The sequence below is a fragment of the Hypanus sabinus genome, chromosome 14 (assembly GCF_030144855.1).
Source record: "Hypanus sabinus isolate sHypSab1 chromosome 14, sHypSab1.hap1, whole genome shotgun sequence".
NCBI lineage: Eukaryota > Metazoa > Chordata > Chondrichthyes > Myliobatiformes > Dasyatidae > Hypanus > Hypanus sabinus.
The window spans coordinates 66,163,092-66,182,742 of record NC_082719.1 but is presented as its reverse complement, the minus strand read 5'-3'; the positions used below and the strand labels follow the sequence as shown (position 1 = coordinate 66,182,742).

Here is a 19,651-nt window from a genome sequence, read left to right as displayed (position 1 = left end):
ACTTTCTGCTAGCTGTATTCTAAACTCCACTGTAGCATTAAGCTCTAATTTCATTTAGCCCAAATGCACTTGACACATCTGCTGTTCGAAACTCTACTGCTGTTTGCCTTATGGCTATATGTGGTACATTCATCTTTTGCCATCTTTTTCAATTAACCTTTCACAGCTGAATTTTTCTCTCTACAAATCTATCTGGACCTTGGTGATATGGAGCCATGTGTATATGCTTGACTCCATTCCTTCTGAGGAATTTAGTACCAGCAAACTTACTTCAGTTGTTTGCACAAGCAATTTTGAAAAACCACATTTAGCAAAGGTAAGTATCAACTTTGAAATCATTGCATGAAATGCCAGGAAATGCTTTTATCTATTTAGAATGTGCATCTGCTGCAACAATTGTGACAATTTGTCTATAAGTTAGTTGTAAAATCCGTATGTATCATTGACTAAGACTTAATTAGTCCAGAACATGAATTGAAAGGAGCTCTTCATGGATTCTTAACCTGGTTGGTGTCTCTCAAATTGTTTATTCCAAGCTACTGAAAAAACACTGCCCGTTTGATTGCTGCGTCACATATCTGGGTGTGGGTCAGTAATTCCTCAGTATAATTACTTTTCCTTGTAATGAAACATCAATTGTGATGTACAAATGACATTCTGAATGCTTAGCTCATGCTTTTCCCTGTAATATGATAACAATAGGTCATCACATTTTGGATGCATTTGTGCACTTCAGAGAGGGATCATTATGTCTCATCCTGAGAGCAAGCTGCTGCGTTGTGACTAGAGTACTGTGCACGTATTCCAGAAGCAACACAATCCAGCTGCCTTACATGGAGTTTATATCAACTGGTAATTGACCTAGTGCATCACTTGTCCATTCATATACTTATGTTGCCGTACCGAGACAATGTTAAGGCCTATCCAGCACTGTAACTGAGACTAACAGAAATATCAACAGTCTCTCAAAAATCATGTGCAGAAATTTGTGCCCACTGTAAATGGTAAGCCCTGAGTGGAACTTCCACTCTCCGTAGTTAATAGCTTAAAAAAAAGGGTTTTTTTTGCAACTTCTGGGGAGTATTGCACTGGTTTGAAAAGAGAACTTGATAGAAATCTTCTACCCATTTCTGTTTTTGACAAAGTGAGATAAACTTGACTAATGTCTTCACAATTCAAGAGTAACAGATCAGCTAGTTCATAGAACAAGAACTTATGAATTCAACTCTTGGAACATAGCTTTTTGCTTCTTTATCCTCCTCAGCCTGGTCATATGATTGAACAGCTTGTGTAGCTATCAATACACTTTGTTTCAATATGGCTATTCCCTCAGCAGGATAGAAATTTGTAGACCATGACTGGATCCTTCTTCAAACATTTCCTTGATTCTCCAATTTATCACAGTATCATATTTTCTCACAACATAGAAAGAAGCATTCAGCCCATCGAATCTGTGTTGCTGCTCTGTACAAGGCAATCAATCCTATTCCTCGTATACTTTTTTGGAACATATTTCCTTGTGCATGTTAATCACTTCCAGACTCTATAAAAGCAGCAAGGCTTTGATGTGCACTGGAACAACTTGCACATGTCACAATATTGTGAAATCAGTGTCAATTTCTAAGCACGTAATTTATTGAGTTCACCCAGTTCATAGATTCAATACAGTTTGCGAAAGACCTCCAATAAACTTTGCACTACTTGGTTTGCTTTCAAGCTACCTGTTAGCAAGAACTAATGCAATTAAAACAATCAGTCTTCTTGTGTTTGCTCTTATATGATCCTTCTGAGCACAATTAAAATATCTTCCCTTCAAATGATTCTTCATTGCTTTAGAGCAGGGTTTCCCAACCTGGGGTCTGCAGACCCCACGATTAATGGTAAGGCCCCATGGCATGAAAATGGTTGGGATTCCTTGCTTTAGAGGATGTCATACAAATATGCCCAACTAGCAGGATGATGATGATGCTGCTGCTGTTTTGGAAAATAATAATTCTCGGCAGCCAACAGTTGTGCACTCCTCAATGAGCATGTACACATATTACAATTCCACAAACTGAGCATCTCCCCCAAACCTGTATCATACGTGCAACATTTAATAACTCATCTCACATCTGTACCAAAACCTACAGAGATTTCAGACAGATGTTGATTCCAACCACGGAAAATACAACTGATATATTATACAGCAGGTGGGGCAATGATTTTAACCAACTCTTAAATGTATTGTCTTGTGGTTTGACTGGATTTTTGTCATTATGCTAAGATTGAATTACCATGAGGTGCACCCATCTTTATTCCAAGTCTTCACAGAGCCAAAAAGTACTTGAGCACATCAAGTCCATGCTGACCCAATCTTCTGCCTCGTCACTTCTACCTGCATCTGGTCCACTGCCCTCTATACCCTTCTCAGCCATGTCACTATCCAAACTGCTCTTAAATTTTACAATTCAACTCACATCTACTGCTTCCACTGGCAGCTCACTTCACACCCACACCCCCTGAGTGAAGAATTTTCCTTCAAGATTCTCCTTGAATATTTCATCTTTAACCTTAACCTCTGACTTCTATCTTTTCAAGATTATCGATAATGACAGAATGACAACTCTGGTTATAAAAAAGATAATGTTTCCTAAGATTTAAAGTCACAACATTTAAAGTCATGGTAGGAAAAAAATATTATTTGACATTGAAATTCAATTGTGCACACTGAAAATGCAGATTAATGCTTTTATTCAAAGTGTATAAATGTCAGTATCAAGGAGGTCTTTAGCTCTGTACTATTCCACACAACCATGTGGCTTCTTCTAGACATGATGTTTTAGTGATAAAACCCAGATGAGTTTCTATTGTTTTTATTCTAAAGCAATGAAGCCTCAATATTCCAGAACAATTGGAAGTAAGTGCAAATTACTACAACATTGAATATTCGAGTAAAGATCAAAATTATCATAAACACTCAGTTAGTTAGTTAGCATATACGGAGCAAGAAACAAAGTTAATATTTCAGGTTAAAACATAAAGTTATGACGGGGAGTAACAGTTGCTTGGGGGTAAAGGGGATCTGTAATCCCATGTATTATGAAAGATGGAGGTGCTTAATGATGGTAAAACATAGTGGATAACATTGTGCAATTGTGCAAAATGGATTCTATTGTGAACTGTGAACTTTAGAAGCGATGTATGAAATACATCATTAACCTTGACCTTCAGCCAGAGCCCCCAGTTTAAAATGAAAATGGTAAATTAGTAAGTAGATTACCGGACTCTGGAAATGCAAAGGAGGAATATTTGAATGAAAGGGGAATCTTTGTGATTTTAACTCCAGGTAGACACAATGGCTGAAATCATACTTACTGTTCTCAGTGGATCTTTGCAGGCAGGATGTAGCTACAAGGTCAGTTTCTCCGTGATGTCATGCCAGCATGGTTCAGTGCAGAATTCCTGGTCGACCCAGCACTCACTCCTCCGGCACAAGTCAACCATTCGGAGCTGAGGGGACAGACGCACTTCATCTCTGGCCTCTCAGCCTTAAATCAGCCCTGGCTGATATTTGTAGCATTGTCACATTTATTTGAGCTAATTTGCCTACCTAGATGACAAGTATAAATGTAGGATCTTGTACTTCATTTTATTTATTAGTTGTGATTAAAGTCCTTCAGGGCAACTGGGTCAATCAGGCTGCACCAAGGAGAGCAGCATGAGGAGGTGTGCTTTGAGAATGGATTGGATCTGCGAGATTTAGCCCCAAAACATCTTACAAAATTCAAATATTAATCTGAGTGACAATATAAATAAAAACAAATAAGAAGATGCATCTTAGAATTATAAAAAAAGTAATTAAACAGAGATTTAAATTATAAAGAAATTATAAAATTAAATTATAAAGAGAAGAATGAGTAAAAATACCTTACACTCTGCACAAGAGAAGTAAGTTTAAAAGAATTAAAAGAATTTAAAGCATTTTTACAGAAATTTTTATGGACAATGTGAGAAAATGGGAATAGTATGGATGGGAAAAGGATTGCAATTGATATGGTGTGACAAAGGACCTGTTACTGTGTTCTCCATGATTCTAGAACTATGATAAAGTAGAACTTGGATGCAGTCTTTGGCATGTCATTATTAAGCAAACTTTATAAATAAACTAGGCAAGTATAATAGAAAATTCAAAGAAATTGCAATGTTTTCAGTGTGTAAGAAATTACAAATGTCAATAAAAATAAAAGGGTGCTTTTGAGTAAATGAACAAGCTTGGGCTTCACGAGTGATACGGTAGAAATTTGGCTCAGTCATCTTAAATCCTAAAGGTCATGGCTGACCAGCCACAGCACATGCAGGGTAGTTATGAAATCGACTCGTCTGTTGAAGAACAGAATGGAAGTGGTAATAACAGATCAACTATGTATGCCAAGTATAACAAAATAGAGTAAGGAATCTATTAAAGCTACCTAAAAATAAACTATCAGCAACAGCAAGGCAGTGTTCACACTGCCGAAGGACATAAGGTCACAAAAGAAATAGCTATGAAACCAGAGAATACACTGAGGTACCTGAGTTTAGTAGAGTGTACAGACTGTTAAAATGTCATTGCCAGGTAAGGAATATAATCAAGAAATAATGGAATACTGGTCTTTACGTCTGGAGAATTAGAATACAAAGCCCCATTCATTCATTATTCAGATTTATATGCATATTGAAATATGTCTTTAATTCCCAATGAAAGTCAATTTCAAAGAAGGTTGCTATATTAAATGTCATATTTTAAATACATAATTTAATATTTTGTATTATATTTCTTTGAGAGGATTTGATTATGAACAGTTCAGTGCAAAAGTTTTAAGCAAAAGTTTAAAAAAATATATATATATATGTAGTGCCTAAGACTTTTTGTACAGTACTGGACTTGTCAACATGGAGTGGAGAGCGTGTTTGTAAATCTGGCAGGAGCAAAGGATGTTGGGAATAGCAAGGGTGGAGCACTACGGTAGGAGTGTGGGACAGGTGGCAGAGAAGGTGTACCAGAGCAAGGGGTATGGCGTGAGTGCATACACGCCCAGCCCTGAGACACCTGACAAGGTCATTTGATTCTAAACAATTAGTTTATTGATCATTACATAATATCTCTCTGGTGCTTCCTGTTCCCCACCCTTCCTTTTGTCCTAAATATGATTCCCCTAGCCTGCCCCCTTCCCACTCTCAGTCCACAAATCATGTATATCATCACTCATTTTTTTTAATGCAGCAGCATAGAGTGCAGAAAAGAATTTCTACAGCACTGTACAAAAGTCTTGGGCACCCTAGCTATATGTATATACATGTGTCTAAGACCTTTGCACAGTACTTTATGTCAACTGTGAGCACATATTTCACCATCTATTTCATAGTATTGCTTGTTTTTATAAAATATAAATTTTACTCAAGATGTTTAATTTCATTAATTATGAAAATACTTACTGATATTGTGTCTTTGATGTTCTGAATTTTGGATTAATTTAATATTGCTTATCTGCAAACTGTCTTAAAATTCCTGCTCATTACTAAATAAGATCATTTTTAATTTCTTTTTTTTTAAACACAAAGAATCAAGGCAAGCTGGAAATATTATACATATGGCTCCCTCTAATGGCTACTTGTGGCATCACTAATCTACATTTGGACCAACAATATCTAAAAATGATTTAAATACAAATAAAATTCATAAGCTCAACATCTGTGGCCAAGGGAGAAATGTTGACATATTGATTTATTACATGAGTGGAGATACTTATGTAATTTATTTTGAAGAGTGTTGCAATGCCTTTAAGAAGTCAAAGCTTGAATTCTTCAGTACGATTGCAATGTCTAATAATTCACATCATAATGGATATTGTATAGAGAAGCAGCTTAAACAATACCCTCAGCCCTTGAAACGACTTGAATTAAAAAATAAAAGACCTCTATAGCATTAAATAGGACTAGTTCAATTTGGGCAGTATTGCAATGTTTTTGTTTAATTTGCCTTATTTAGTTCGTTTTGAACATAATTTACTCAGATCAGGAATAAAACCAACTAAAGTTAAGTCTTCTAACTTTGAGAGCTTGATTGCTGTGTTAATTTCATGACATATTTAAGTGATAACAAATCTGATTCTGATTCAGAATTCCATTCAGCATTTTTTCCAATAGACTGATAATATAAAGGGTTGAAATATTTGCTCACATTGAGACATTATGAGCTGCAGCTGTCACCTGTCTTGTAACAAAGTGGCTTCTCTTATCCATGTTGAACCTTTTTGACCTGCTAGTAATGCTTGTTTTCTGTGCAAAAGAAAAGGTCAAAGTACCAAATTTTATTTGTAAGAAAATTGCCCATAAGTTAATATTATTCCAGGGTCAGATCCCAGCAACAACTCTGAGCTGCAGTTCATGTTTTCAAATTTCCCTTGCTTCTTTTCTCTCTTTCTAACTTCTCTCATTAATCTAGCAACAGATGGTTCCCTTAGCAATGGATCGCCTCAGAAAGCCTAGCTTCGACTTATCTAAAGTATTCCATTTGTTCCATGTCCAATGATATCCATCCTTTCAGCACTTTAAAACTAACTTGTTTTCTCATTTGCCCAGTTCTGAAGGATGAGGTTTGACCTGAAACATTAAGTTTATTACAACAATAGTTGGTTGCTACTATATCTGTCTCAACCACTTCCTTAGGCATCTTATTCCAGAAACAGACCACATGCTAAGTGCAGAAGTTCCTGTTAAGCCTCTCCTGTTCTACCATAAACCTACGCCCTGTAGTTCTTGATCTCCCACCTTGGGGAGAAGACTATGCAAATTGCCCTCATGATTTTATACATTGCTGTAAGATCATCCTTGTTCTCCTCCACGCCAGCGAGAAAAGTCCCAACCTGTTCAACCACGCTCGAGTCTCAGCCACATTTTCATAAATCCCCTTTGCACTCCTTCCAGCTTAATTGAAGCTTTTCTACAGCAAGGTGACCAAACTTGAACATGGTATTCCAAAAACAGCCTCACCAATGTTTTGTTCTGAACCTGTGTGATCAAATAATAAAGCTCTGTCAGTTAAACCTTAAACCTTAAACATTAAATAAGGAATGCCTGATTGAAAATTGCTGCTAAAACAGAATTGTTAACTAGTAAAGCCAGTTTAATGTAGGTGTTTGCTTTGTAACATGTACCTCTGAAGTTTCATCACTAGGACAGTGAATTGTTTATTGTTTACTGCTTACTTGTGCTGTGCACTATATGCATTTTGGATTATATTTTATTAACTTATTTATGGTAATATTTAGTTTATGTGCTGCTCATGATATATGTTTTATGGATGCAGTGTTGTCCAGAAGAACATTGTTTCATTTGGTTGAACATACAGCCAAATGACAATAAACTTGAACCTGAAACGCTCTGTTGGTAGTGTAGCACTTACAAATGCTACAACCTAGGTGCAGAAAGTTGGATGATTTTCGTTGAAAGTTTTGTAAATTGTAAATGTATGAAAAAAGAGGTAGATGGAGCCGAAACTTAACTCACGAGAGGAACTCCGAGACATTTAAATATAAAAGAAATAGTGAAAATCCACAATTTGATTGCCTCAAAAGATCATGGATATTGTATTAAGCATACTGAAATTTTCAATTAAGGAATTAATTTAGCTGTGCAACACACACAAATAGCTACAGGAACTCAGCAGGCCAGGTAGCATCTACGTCTTTTTTTGTTCAGGAAACTTGGTGCCACAATCTAATAGAATGCTAGGAAGCATTGTTCCTAGTTCTAGATTCACTGTTAGTCTGAAGAATAATCTGGAGGGCTATTACTTCCGACAAAATTCCAAACTATGTAATACACTCTTTCTAAGACTACATTCTTATACGGTCACATAAATATAAAGGCTTTTTTAAGAAGTTCTTGGCTAAAGTTTCACATGGAGTAAAAGACAATAATCATTGTGTTCTAGCAAAGTATAATCCTTCCACCCAGCATTATTAAAGCTAACTTAACGTATGATGAAATGCAGAACCAGGAAAAAGTTTATTCCAAAACAAAACATTCTACCCTAAAATCAATGAAACAATTTCACTTATATTCAATATTTATATAAGGAACTGAAAGTAAACTGGGACATGTGAACTTGAACTACCAGGAAACACAACAAGTATCCATTATCTTGATTCTCTAACATTTGGCTGGACTAACATTAACTTTCGTCAGAGAAGTTGGTACATTCGTCATAAACCATTATCTCCAGCAATATTTAAATGCCTATAATTGTATCCACTTCCCCATCTGGATTAACTCAGAATATTCAATGTCCTCCAGCACAATTGCCTGGCCTTTTCAATTTGCATAGTGTCTATGAAAAGAAATACAATGGAAACGTGTGTTGACAGCCACTTCGGAAACATGAAGTGATAATATTCAGTTACAAGACTGCAAAAAATTTGCCTAAATCTACAGACAAGAATTCTAAGTTTCATGATCAGTAATAACACGGATGTTAGGACAGAATGCAGCACACATTATCGAATAGCCTGCCAATAAGCAATATATACATAGTGCAGTAGTCATCCATATGTTATCGCCAGATTTGAATAACAATTTACACATACTTTCAAAACTAATCAGATTACTGTGAGATTTATATTATTGATTTATGGAATTGGGGTGATACAGCAAAAGGTTTCTGGAGATATCTACTGGCTATAGAATCCTAAGGTGGAGCTAGCTGTGCTAGGACGTAAAATCTTTTGAGAGTGAAATACCTTCCACCCTTTTCCTGTTAAGCTTGATCTATCAGGCACTTCCTGTCACAATTCACCCCCTGACGCAGGTGTCATATTTCCTGCATAGATAACATCATCAAACTGCGCAGCTGCCATTAATTATTTACTGAAAGAAGCTGGGTCAACTGGTTGCAACTTAAAAACTTAACTCATAACTCAACAAGGAGTATATTGTGCTGAAATCAATGAATCATGTGTGATTTGAAATATTCTGCTTCATATATTTTGTTTTTTATAAATTGCCTCCAGTCACCTTGATGACTTAAAATTCTTCATGGTTAGCAATACTGCGGACAATCCGTGATCCTGATGCTTGCTACCTGCAGCACAGGGTACAGTCGGCCCATTCATTGTGCTGGCGAGGTCTCCATTGTGCCAAGAGCGGTTACTGTGGAGAGCTCACTGTACCAGCACTGACTTACCTCCCAGTGGGCACTGTGAGAGTGAAGCAGCACCTGCAAGCCTCGGCAACAGCTGCCGTCAGTGAATGCAAAGGAAGAAAACCACATCAACAAGTTCTTAAAGCGAGCATGCTTCAGCTTAAACTTTGCTATTGGTGATACCTTTCAGTGTTAAAGGGAAAACATAGCACATATCCAATGAACCAAAATAAGCGGAATCCAAAGGTACACATATTCAAAGATGAAGCAAATGCTTGACATGGTAGATGCACCAGGAATGCATCATCTGGATGTTATGGAAAGGTACTCACTGAGAGAACATAACTTTTCTAATAAACAGCCACATGCCAACTGATGAAGCTAGATGTGATTACGGCAACACACACCAAATGCCGATGGAACGCAGCAGGCCAGGCAGCATCTATAGGAAGTACAGACGACGTTTTGGGCCGAGACCCTTCGTCAGGACTATAGGAAAAAAGAGATAGTAAGAGATTTGAAAGTGGGAGGGGGAGAGGGGACCCGAAATGATAGGAGAAGACAGGAGGGGGAGGGCTGAAGCTAAGAGCTGGGAAGTTGATTGACAAAAGGGACATAAGGCTGGAGAATGGGGAATATCATAGGATGGAAGGCCTTGGAAGAAAGAAATGGGGAGGGGAGCACCAGAGGAAGATGGAGAACAGGCAAGGAGTTATTGTGAGAGGGAAAGAGAGAGAGAGAGAAAAAAAAGAAAAGATAATAAATTAAATAAATAAATAAATAGATAGATTAAATAAATAAATAGATAGATAGATAGATAGATAGGTAGGTAGATAGATAAATAAATAAATGGATAGGGGTGGGGTAAGAAGGGGAGGAGGGGTATTAACGGAAGTTAGAGCAATCAAAGTTCATGTCATCAGGTTGGAAGCTACCCAGACAAATCATTCCTTGCCTGTTCTCCATCTTCCTCTGGTGCTCCCCTCCCCATTTCTTTCTCCAAGGGCTTCCATCCTGTGATACTCCCACTTCTCCAGCCTTGTATCCCTTTTGCCAATCAACTTCCCAGCTCTTAGCTTCATCCCTCCCCCTCCTGTCTTCTCCTATCATTTTGGGTCACCCCCCCCCACCTTCCCCTCCTACTTTAAAATCTCTTACTATCTATTTTTTCCATTAATCCTGACAAAGGGTTTCGGCCTGAAACGTCGAGTGTACTTCCTGTAGCTGCTGCCTGGCCTGCTGCGTTCCACCAGCATTCTCTGTGTGTTGCTCGAATTTCCAGGATCTGCAGATTTCCTCTAGATGTGATTAGTTCTGGTTAGCTTAATGAACAGGAAGAATAGATCAGCTAGACCAGGGGGTTTGCAAACTACTTCATGCCATAGACCCTTACCATTAACTGACCCCAGGTTGTGAACCCCTAAGCTAGATTGTCTCCCGAAAGTCAAATTCCTTGTGCTCCTTTTGTAAGAACAGCTGGCTGAAAAGGTAATCATTTAGAACTTCTCATTTGGTGTGCAGAAAGTGTTTTAGGAATAACAGTATTAACGCAATCGGTGTTCAAAGGCATTACTATAGCTACAGAGAAATGCATTACTGAAAACACTGTTGTACTACTGGGGTCCTGCAGCAATGAGTCACCCAATGGGTCTGTGAGGGGAGGTTACGTGTGAGATCTGGGTCTAGATAAGCTGCTGCAGGACCATACCCTGGCCACATGGGATCTGACAACCTTCCATCACCGCACACTGGAAATGATGGACATTATGGAAGAGAGAAAGAGTAGCTTCTGTCAATTCCAACAGGCAGTGAAGATCTGAATGTCAGGAGTTCTCTTCATTCATGGATGCATCATGATTTCTTTTAAAACAGGTTTATCAGAATTAAATTCAGTTCAATTTAGATGCGTAAAATCATTAATTATTTTTCCGATGTTTAACTTCAGGAATTCCATCTAAATCTATACATCTCCCTGCCAGAGATGTAGATGTTGCTGAGGAAATGAGCATGTATTTCTTGTCTCTCAATTGCCCCTGATCTGATTCAGCAGTAACCTATATTGATGGGTCTTGCACCCATATTGTACTGTCTCAGTACTGTTATATTTGAATGCTGTAACACTTATTTCTTACTCGCAGTTATTTTGTAAATAACACTATTCTTTTGCACTTCTGGTTAGATGCTAACTCCATTTCTTTGGCTTTGTTTCTGTACTCGGCACAATGACAATAAAGTTGAATCGAATCTAATCTAATCTAATACACACCAGACTAAAGGAGGAGGACATAATGCCCTCCCTGAAAGATATTCAGTAATTCAAAAGATTTGGTGAAACCATCATTCTGTACTTTTCCTCAAACTGTTATATATATTTTAAATACCCAATCTAATCAATTTCTTGAATTTAATTCCTTCAACTGTTAGCTGTTCTTTCGGTGCCATTTGAGTTTGAGGAAGGATATTCCAGCAACAATCAGCAAAAAAAAGTTAGAACTGCACTCTCTGCAGTTCAGAAAATTGAAGTGTCACATATATTGAAACTCTTCCAACAGGGTATTAGAATGTAGATATTGGTGCGTTTTCTTCAATGCAACAGTTTCAAACAAGGAACTTGGTATGGTGTTGTCAGTTATTTTTAAATGAAATGTATAAAAAATTCTTCTCACAGAAAAGAAATCCTGGAAAAGCTGTAGGTGCTAGAACACTCAAGAATTAAAAAGGAGATAGGTAATTTTTTTAAACAATTAGAGAATTGAGGGCAATATGGAACTGTAACTGAAGGTGAGTAGAGACCAGGGCAGATCATATATATACTGAATGGCTCAAAGGGCTAGGTGACCTGTTCCTGCTCTTATTTTATTGCATTAATGGGACTCATGAGGAGAGCTAATGACGCTTCCTATGAAGTTCCAGTTATGTTCTTCTGCTGCACATGGCCTAAGTTAAAAGGGAGCAACACTGGAAAAAGAAGTGATTACATATCCTACTGTACTTTGCAACATTCTTTTCTGGTCTATTAGAGGTTTTCAGTTTACTTCCTAGTGATTCTGACAAGCAAAAGAAGCTTCTTTTAGTTGGCACCTGTTTGAGATGCAGATGGTTATCTCAGGGACTTCAAAATACATAATAATGGAGACATTTAGAGGACAGTGCACATAATTAAAGTAATACAGAGATATGTCCAATTAAATTTTAATGTTCCATATCAATATGAGGGAAAACACTCTTTCCAGCCTATAGTGTTAGCATATTATTACCTTAAAACTCACCCTGAGTTAGAAACATAGAAAACCTACAGCACGATACAGGCCCTTCAGCCCACAAAGCTGTGCTGAACATGTCCTTACCTTAGAAATTACCTAGGGTTACCCATAACCCTCCATTTTTCTGAGCTCCATGTACCTGTCCAGGAGTTTCTTAAAAGACCCTATCATATCTACCCATTCCATGCACTTACCACTCTCTGCATAAAAAACTTACCCCTGACATCTCCTCTGTACCTACTTCCAAGCACCTTAAAACTGTGCCTTCTCGTGCTAGCCATTTCAGCCCCGGGAAAAAGCCACTGACAATCCACATGATCAACACCTCTCATCATCTCATACACCTCTATCAGGTCACCTCTCATCCTCCATCGCTCCATGGAGAAAAGGCCGAGTTCACTCAACAGTTAGTAGAATTATACAAGCTATATCCTAGCAACTTTGCGTTCTTCTCTATTTGCAGATTTCAATAGAACTGAATTTTTGTAATGAAGTAGAGTGCATAATCATTACACATGCTTGAAATTAATTTCAAGACATGTGTCCTTTAGTAACAGCCATTTGATTTTTGTATTGGAAATCTTGAGGCTGATTAGTTCTTTTGTGTAGAAAGTGGTGTATATTTAATGTGAATTTCATATTACTATTCAAATGGAATGTACTTTAACTTTTGAATGATTTAACTGAGGGCCTCCAAATATTGATAAATACCCATTAGGCCACGTCTTGTGGCATTGCTCATGAGAAATACCTAGAACACTTGGGCAATAGATGACAAGTGTACAAAAGATACAGATACACCAGACAGAGAAAAGAAATGAGTGAGGCTAATTTTAACTTTCATCACCTGATTGCTATATCGAGGAGAGTGTTGTCCATTTATTAGAGAAGCCATTTGCTAGATGCAATCATTATTACCCCGCTGACCGCAGATGCATCATAATGTAATCATTGGCTGAAATTGTAACCTGTTATATTATTATTTTTATATTACTTGCTTGCTCATCTGTATTTCAACAAAGCATTGGGTTTATTTAAGCCACTGGATAAAGCATGATGATTCAAACACAGGACATTTAGATCCATATTTGAAGTTTTTATGTGAAAGCAGAACCAGAAGAAAATGTTAGGTAACAACACTGCATATCCGCTGTTATTACAGTAACTTTGAGATTGGTCAGTGGATTAACTTATTTACAGTGCCTATAAAAATTATTCTCTTCCCTCCCTCCCACCCTTGGAAGTTTTCAGGTTTTATTGTTCTACAACATTGAATTATAGCAGATTTAATTTGACTTTTTTTTACACTAATCAACAAAAGAAGTGAAAACAGATCTCTACGAAGTGATCTAAATTAATTACGAATATAAAACAGAAAATAATCGACTTCATGCATTCACTCCCTTTAATTTGACACACAAAATCATCATTCATGCAGCCAATTGGTTTCGGAAGTCAAATCATTAGGTAAATAGAGTTCTCTGTTCGGAGGATTGTGTGCAGTCAAGGTGTTTCAAATGATTGTAGTAAAAATACACCTTTATCTGGAAGGTCCAACTGCTGGTGAGTCAGTATCCTGGGAGAAAGTACACCATAAAGATAAAAGAACACTCCAAACAACTCAGCAAAAAGGTTATTTAAAAGCTTAAGTCAGGAGATGGATATAAGACAATTTCCAAGTCACTGAATATCCCTCGGAGTACAGTTAAGTCAATCATCAAGAAATAGAAAAGAATATGGCACAGCTGTAATTCTGCCTAGAGCAGACCATCCTCAAAAACTGGGTGACCGTGCAAGAAGGGGACTAGTAAGGGAGGCCACTGAGAGACCTTTGACAACTCAGGAGGAGTTAAAAGCTTCAGTGGATGAGATGGAAAAACTGCACATACAACAACTGTTGACCGGGTCCTTCAGCAGTCACAACTTTAAGGGAGAGTGGCAAAGAGAAAGCTATTGCTGAAAACAAACTCACATGAAATCTGGGCTGGAGTTTGCCAGAGGGCATGTGGAAGTCAGCAGTTAGAAGGTTCTATAGTCTAATGAAAACAAAATTGAGCTTTTTGACCATCAGTCTAAATGTTCTGCTTGGCATAAGCCAAACACTGCACATCACCAAAAACACACCATCCCTACCGTGAAGCATGGTGGCGGCTGCATCAGGCTGTGGGGATGCTTCAGCGCAGCAGGCCCTGGAAGGCTTGTGAAGTTAGAGGATTAAATGAATACAGCAACATACAGGGAACTCCTGGAGGAAAACCTGATGAGTCTGCAAGAGAACTGTGACTTGGGAGAAGGTTTCTTTTCCAGCAAGACAATGACCCCAAGCATAAAGCCAAAGCTACACAGGAATGGCTTAAAGACAACAAAGTTAATGTCCTTTCGGCAGGACTGGAGAAAAAAAAAGCTGAGGAGTAGATTTTAAAAATGGGGGGGGAGGGGAGAGAGAAACTCCAGGCGATAGGTGAAACTGCGAGGGGGAGGGATAAAGCAAAGAGCTAGGAATAAGACATTACTGGAAATTTGTTAAGTTGATGTTCATGCCATCAGGTTGGAGGTTACCCAAATGGAATATGAGATGTGGCCTCTTGTATTTCAGTGAGACCTGACATAGATTGGGAGACCAATTCACCAAGCATCTACGATCTGTCCTCCAGAACAAGTGGGATCTCCAGGTGGCCACCCATTTTAATTCCACTTCCCATTCCCATTTTGTTATATTCATCCATGACCTCCTTCACTGTCGGGATAAGGCCACACACCCCACCCCAACCCTTCACCATTTCCTATCCTCTTCTCTCTCTCTCTCATGTCATCTCCTTGCCCACCCATTGCACCCCCCCCCCCTTGGTGCTCCTTCCCCCCACCCTTTTTTCTTTCTTGGCTTTTTGTCTCTTTTACCAATCAACTTCCAAGCTCTGCTTCATCGCTCCCCCTCCCAGTTTCAGCTATTGCCTGGTGTTTCTCTCCCCCCCACCTTTCAAATCTATTCCTCAGCTTTTTTTTTTCCCAGTCCTGCCAAAGGCTTCCATCTAGAAATGGTGACTGTACTTTTTTCCATGGATGCTGCCTGGCCTGCTGAGTTCCTCCAGCATTTTGTGTGTGAAATCGGCAGATTTTCTCTTGTTTCAAATTCCTAGATTGGCCAAGTAGAGTCCAGACACCAATCCAATTGAGAATCTGTGGCTGGACTTGAAAAGGGCTGTTCACTCACGATCCCCAGGAAATATGACAGAGTTTGAGCAGTTTTGTAAAGAAGAATGGGGGAAAATTGCAGTGTCCGGATGTGCAAAGCTGATAGAGACCCGTCCACCGAGACGCAAGGCTGTGATGGCTGCCAAAGTTGCACCTACTAAATACTGACTTGAAGGGGGTGAATACTTGTGCAATCAATAATTTTGTGTTTTATATTTGTAATTAATTTAGATCACTTTGTCGGGATCTGTTTTCACTTTGACATGAAAGAGTCTTTCAGCGTCAAAGAAGCCAAATTAAATCCACTGTGATTCAATGTAGCAAAAAAATGAAACCTAAATCTTCTAACGGGAGTGGGGGTGAATACTTTTTATAGGCACTGAATATCTTTTCTGTGTTGCACTTTGAAGTAAAAGTATTCAACAAAATAGAAGCATATATATCTGTTTCATGTTATCATAATATAAGAAATCATAGTTATTTCTTCGAAAATGTCAAATGAAGAAATTAATCTGACAGTTTGAAAGCAGCCATTAATTTTGTATAGTCATTCTCATAAAAAATTTATTTTTCTTCTAAATTGTTTCCTTATGATAAAATGATACCACACAGCCAAAATGCTGAAACCTTTCCAAACAGGACATAATTTTGTTGAATATCCAGGATTATTGTCAAATTTCCATTCGCTTATAATTAGGAATGGAATTTAAATTGCATCAATTAAAATATGCTTGATATTAAATTTGCCTCGCTTGTTTTAAATTTAATATCCCAGTGTCTATTAGACTGGGTGTGAATAAACACCATAGAAAATGACACAACAGAAGAGAATTGGTTCATTGCAGTAATGATGGCCAAATATGGAGTTATTAGAGATACTGCCCTTTTTGCTCCAGTGCTGTAAATTATAGCTTTTAAAGTAATCATTCAGATAACTTTTAAATGTGGCTATCCTTTCAGATGGAAGTTCCAGACCACCATCGTTCTTGGATTTAAAAAAATACAATCATTTTATCCTGAATATCAGCTCCCAAGTAATCGCCACAGTCCAAGGTAACTGACTAGTTAACTCAATTAATTCATCCTTATAAAACTGAATATGTGAAAGGAAAGTCAAGGTAAGTGCAGGCAGAATTCAGGGGTCACAAGGAATTGAGATGCTGGAATCTCGTGTAACATTGATGCTGCACGATCCGCTCAGTTACTCCAACTTTTTGTAGAACTCTAGCCAGGAGAGGTGCCAGCTCTCACAGCAGGTCAATGGGGGGGGGGGGGGAATTCATTCTCTCTGCATTCACCCCTGACCTCTGATGTTCGGACACAACACATTACTTATTTACGTTTCTTCCTTACCACTACTAATGCTTTTCTTGCATCAATTCATGCTGCTACCATTAAATTGTTAGTTAATGACCATATTCTTGGTTTACAACAGGTTCAAATTCTTTGCAAGTGTCCGTAACTTCACAGTAAGTAATGCATGTCTACTGCAGACAGATGTTATTTGTCAATAGATATCTGACTGGCATTTTTTAAGCAGTACCAATTATCTCTTGGTTGATGTTTATTCCACCAAACCTTCTGATATAGTGTGCTGATACCCTGTAATTCTACACTGCAGCCTGCTGATTTGTTATGAAGTTCTGTGGTATTCATCTGAAAACTTTGACTTTAAAATAAACACTCACTCGAGCTGCACACCACTGTGCCCAGTTACTGCACTGATCCAACGTGATCCCAATTGCTGCACTGCTGTGATAGAACATAGAACACAGAAAAGTACAACAAAAGAAAGGCCCTTTGGCTCACAACATTGTGCCAAACCAATTAAATTAATAAACAAATGGCTAAATAAACTAATCCCTTCTGTACTGTAGTGTAGGCTTCCGCTAGTCTCGATAGACCATGGATTTGCGCCTTGGAAAGTTTCCAGGGCACAAGCCTGGGCAAGGTTTTTTTATGGAATACCGGCAGTTGCCCAAGCTGCAAGTCTCCCCTCTCCACGCCACCAATGTTGTCCAAGGGAAGGGCATTAGTAATCCCTTCTACCTATACAATGACATATCATTTCATTTTCCTCACACCCATGTCCCTTTCTAAATGTCTCTTAAAAGTTTCTAATATCGCTACCTCAACCACTACCCCAGATAGCGTACTCCAGGCATCCACCATTCTGTGTAAAAAACTTGTCTCCCACATTTCCTTTGAAATTACCTCCTCCCACCATAAATGCATGCCCTTGGTATTAAATATTTCCACCCTTGGAAAGAGATCCTGTCTGTCTACTCATAATACTATCAGACCTTTCCACAGTCTCTGCCTCTCCAGAGAAAACAACCCAAGTTTGTCCAACCTCTGCACATGCCCTTTAATCCAGGCAACAGCCTGTTAAACCTCTTCTGCACCCACTTTCATTGTCAGGAATTTGGCACAGATCTTTGACCTCTGCTGAGGAATTTGCGGTCAACAACTGTCCCATCGATTGTTGTGGCAAGGCATTCTGTGAGAGCTGGTTCTGAATCTTATGATCCAACTGCTATCAGTATGGGGTAAACCAAGTATTTTTTTCAGATGAAGCTAGAGCTACATTCAATGCATCATGTGAATGGGGCCTCAGGAAGGTAGACGAGATCAGTAGAGGCACGGGAGTTTCAGCATTTGGATGGAATAATAAGATTGTGGTGGTGGGTAATGTGGGTTGCGATTGAAGGAAGATGTGAGCTATGGGATCAGAGACAGAGGAATGGTTGTCAGCAGCCTGAAAGAGCCTAAGGAAGGCAGATGTTATCACTTGAGGCACAGGTGCTTCAGGATTTGGATGGAATAAGAAATTTGTGGTGGGTTATGTGGAGTGAGAATGGTTTTGCCAAGATCACCAGGATTTGAACGTTTGACTCTAAGACCAAAAAAAGAGATAGGATTGGAATTTTGGCTATTGAGCCAAATATTTGGCTACTTGGCTATTGAGGCCACTCTGCATCATGGCTGATCCATTTTCTCTCAGGGCCCCTTTCTCCTGTCTTCTGCCTGTAATATTTCAGGCCTTGATTAATCAAGAACCTATCAACCTCTGTCTTAAATACACCTAATGACCTGGCCTTCACAGTCGCCTGTGTAAATTAATTCCACAGATTCATTACCTTCTGGCTAAAGAAATTGCTTTTCATCTCTATTCTAAATGGACATCCCTCTATCCCGTGGCTGTGCCCTCTGGTCCTAGAATCTCCCATGAAAGGAAACATTCTTGCCCATCCACTCTACCTAGACCTTTCAACATTCAATAGGTTACCATTAGATTTCCTTCTCATTCTTCTAAACTCCAGTGAATGCAGACTCAGAACCATCAAACACTTCTCATATGATAACCCTTTCAATCCTGGAATCACTCTCATGAGCCTACTCTGAACCCTCTCCAATGTCAGCATATCCTTTCTAAGATAGGGGCCCAAATCCACTCGCAATACTCCAAGAGTCCCCAGCAGTGCCTTATAAAGCCCCAATATTACATCCTTGTATTTATATTCTAATCCTCTTGAAATGAATGCAAACATTTCATTTGTCTTCCTCATAACAAACTCAACTTGCAAGTTAACCTTTAGAGAGTACTGCATGAGGACTCTGAAGCCTCCTTGCACCTCAGATTTTTGAAATTTCTGTCCATTTTGAAAATAGTCTACACTTTTATTCCTTCTACCAAAGTGCATGGCACTGATTTCTATCTATCACTTCTCTATCTATACCCATTCTCCTAATCTGTCTAGGTCCTACTGCAACCTCTCTGCTCTGCATGCCCCTCCACCTATCTTTATATTGTCCATAAAACTGGCTATAGAGCCACCAAAACAGTCTTCCAAAGTATTGACATATAACGTAAAAAGAAGTGGTCCCAACACCAACACCCACAAACATCACAAATCACTGGTAGCCAACCAGAAATGTTTCCCTTTATTCCCATTCCTTTCCTCCTGCCAATCCTCTATCCATGCTGATATCTTTCTTGTAATCCCATGGATTCTTATCTTGTTAACAGCCT

The 19,651-nt window shown here is 38.6% G+C and overlaps 1 protein-coding gene across 5 annotated transcripts in view; it reads right to left on the bottom strand.

Moving 5' to 3' along the window:
• Window positions 1–19,651, bottom strand: part of pde4d (phosphodiesterase 4D, cAMP-specific) — a 669,903-nt gene that overhangs the window by 545,901 nt on the left and 104,351 nt on the right. The gene's annotated exons all lie outside the window — the stretch shown is intronic.